Here is a 3,433-nt window from a genome sequence, read left to right on the forward strand (position 1 = left end):
TGTCCTACTTATAGAGAACTAGTAGCCTAAGGTGTACAGAGATGAGTAAATGACATAAAAATCCACTTCCGGGCCCACTTGGTACCATAAAATATATGGTCACTCCACGAACGATTGTTACGACCTTAAAAATGTGATAGAAAAGCTGGCTAGAGAAGGTCGGCTTGATAGATATCTCATAGAAAGGTCGGACAGTCATGGGAAGAGGAAGCGAGATGATATCGACAGAAGAGACCCACCACCGTCGACTCCTGAGAGACATATCCATATGATCTCAGGGGGGTTCGCGGGAGGGGGACTCACAAAATCCTCTCGCAAAAGGCATCTCAAAAGAGTCTACCAGGTCGGAGAGGAGTCATCCGACCTCCCTACCATTTCATTCACAAAAGAAGATGGGCAAGGAATAATCCCTGGACACGATGATCCAGTGGTAATAACTATGATCCTAGCAAATGCCCATCTCCACAGAACCCTAGTAGACCAAGGAAGCTCGGCGGACATCCTTTTTAAACCCGCTTTTGACAAGCTAGGGTTGGATGAGAAAGAATTAAGAGCCTACCCCGACACCCTATACGGATTAGGGGACACGCCAATAAAACCACTGGGATTTTTGCCCCTCCACACCACTTTTGAAAAAGGGGAAAAATCAAAGACTCTGAGTATAGACTTCATAGTCATTGATGTCGGGTCAGCATATAATGCTTTAATCGGCAGAGCTACCCTTAATCGACTCGTAGCAGTGGTATCCACTCCCCACCTCTGCATGAAATTCCTGACCTCAGCGGGAATAGCAACGGTGAGGGGAGATCAGAAATTGGCAAGGAAATGCTACAATGAAAGCCTAAATCTGAGGGGAAAAGGCAGAGAAGTTCACACAATAGAGCTCGGAGGTGCAAGGGCCAGAGAAGAGCTGCGACCACAACCGGGAGGAAAAACAGAGGAGATACAGGTCGGCAAAGAGGAAGGAAAAAATACTCACATAGGAGCCAACCTAGGGGAAACCCTAAAACAAGGGTTGACTAAGCTCCTAAGAGACAACTCCGATCTCTTCGCCTGGAAGGCCTCCGACATGCCCGGGATAAATCCCGAGCTCATGTCACACAAGCTCTCGGTCTACCCGGGATCCCGACCTGTTCAATAGAGAAGACGCAAGGTCGGCCCTGAACGAGCTCTCGTAGTGGAAGAACAAGTACAGGCACTTTTAGAAGCTGGCTTCATCAGAGAAGTCAAGTACCCAACATGGCTAGCTAATGTAGTGCTAGTTAAGAAACAAAATGGTAAATGGAGAATGTGCGTTGACTATACTAACCTAAATAAGGCATGTCCCAAGGACCCTTATCCACTGCCAAGCATTGATACCCTAGTAGACTCTAGCTCGGGGTATCAATACTTATCGTTCATGGACGCCTACTCGGGATATAATCAAATCCCAATGTATAAGCCAGACCAAGAGAAGACATCATTCATCACACCCAGAGCTAATTTCTGCTACGTGGTCATGCCATTTGGATTGAAGAATGCGGGAGCCACATATCAAAGGTTGATGAATAAAGTGTTTTCTTCTCACCTCAGGAATCTAATGGAAGTATATGTCGACGACATGCTGGTAAAAACCAAGAAAGAAGTCGACCTCTTGTCCGACCTTTCACAAGTCTTTGACACCATAAGGCTGCACGGGATGAGGCTAAATCCCGCAAAGTGCGCCTTCGCGGTGGAGGCAGGAAATTTTCTAGGATTTATGCTAACACAAAGAGGGATCGAAGCCAATCCCGATAAGTGTAGAGCCATCCTAGAGATGAAAAGCCCGACTTGTTTGAGGGAAGTCCAGCAGCTGAATGGCCAACTTGTAGCCCTCTCCAGATTTTTGGCAGGATCGGCACTAAAATCCCTTCCTCTATTCTCCTTATTGAGAAAGGGATGTCAGTTTGAATGGACTCCTGAATGCGAGGAGGCGTTCCAGAAGTTCAAAAAGTTTTTAAGCCAACCTCCTATTCTGACTCGACTAGTATCTGGAAAAGACCTCGTCCTGTACTTATCCGTAGCGGACAAAGCTGTTTCATCAGCCCTGATAAGAGAAGACGAGGTCGGACAACATCCAGTTTATTTCATCAGTAAAGTTCTACAAGGCCCTGAGCTAAGATACCACAAACTAGAGAAGTTTTTACTCACGTAAGGTATTACCTGGTACGACCCGGTGCACTTGCCGGTTAGTTTGTGAGTTATAAAACACCGCACCAATGAACCAACCCATGAAGCAAATCCTCCAAAAGACGGATGTTGTAGGGAGAATGGTTCAATGGGCAATAGAGCTCTCCGAGTTCGACTTAAGATATGAAACTCGGACAGCAATTAAAGCCCAATGCCTCACCGACTTCGTTGCAGAATACACAGGGGATCAGGAGGAAAAACCAACTACATGGGAACTCTATGTAGATGGATCCTCCAATAAAACAGGAAGCGGCGCAGGCATAATATTGGTAGATGAAAGAAGAACCCAGATAGAGGTTTCCCTAAAATTTGAATTTCCAGCTTCAAATAATCAGGCAGAATATGAAGCCTTGATTGCTGGATTGAAGCTGGCAGAAGAAGTCGGTGCTACAAAGGTGATGATATACAGCGACTCACAAGTGGTGACCTCCCAGATAAGTGGAGAGTATCAGGCAAAGGACCCAAATATGAAGAGGTACTTGGAGAAAACTCTGGAGCACCTTGGGCGCTTTGCAGAAACCGAGGTCAAACACATAACTCGGGATCTAAACAGCAGAGCGGACGCCCTATCCAAGTTAGCAAGTACCAAACCGGGAGGGAACAACAGAAGCCTGATCCAAGAAACCCTCCAAGAACCCTCAGTAGTAAAAACAGAAGACAAACAAGAAGTACTTGAGGTAGTCGGTTTAAACCTCGGATGGATGAACCCCTTGGTCGAATACATGAAATTTGACATCCTCCCTAAAGAGGAGAAAAAGGCAAAAAAGATCCGAAGGGAAGCACAACACTACACCCTGGTGAGAAATATTCTCTACAGAAGGGGATATCAACACCATTATTAAAGTGTGTACCGACCTCAAGAACTGCCGAGGTATTAGAGGAAGTACATAATGGGATCTGCGAAAACCATCTCGGAGCAAGGTCACTAGCCAGGAAAGTAATCCGAGCTGAATTTTACTGGCCGACCTTGCAGAAAGATGCCACAGAGTTTGTGAAAAAGTGTCAACCATGTCAGATGCATGCAAATTTCCACGTGGCTCCACCAGAAGAACTCATCAGTATCACTTCTCCATGGCCCTTTGCAAAATGGGGGATGGATTTATTAGGTCCTTTTCCCCAAGCACTAGGACAAGTTAAATACCTAATCGTGGGAATAGATTACTTCACAAAGTGGATAGAAGCAGAACCATTGGCCACCATCACTGCTCAACGAAGTCGGAGGTTC

This window comes from Arachis duranensis, chromosome 10, assembly GCF_000817695.3.
Source record: "Arachis duranensis cultivar V14167 chromosome 10, aradu.V14167.gnm2.J7QH, whole genome shotgun sequence".
NCBI classification, from domain to species: Eukaryota; Viridiplantae; Streptophyta; class Magnoliopsida; order Fabales; family Fabaceae; genus Arachis; species Arachis duranensis.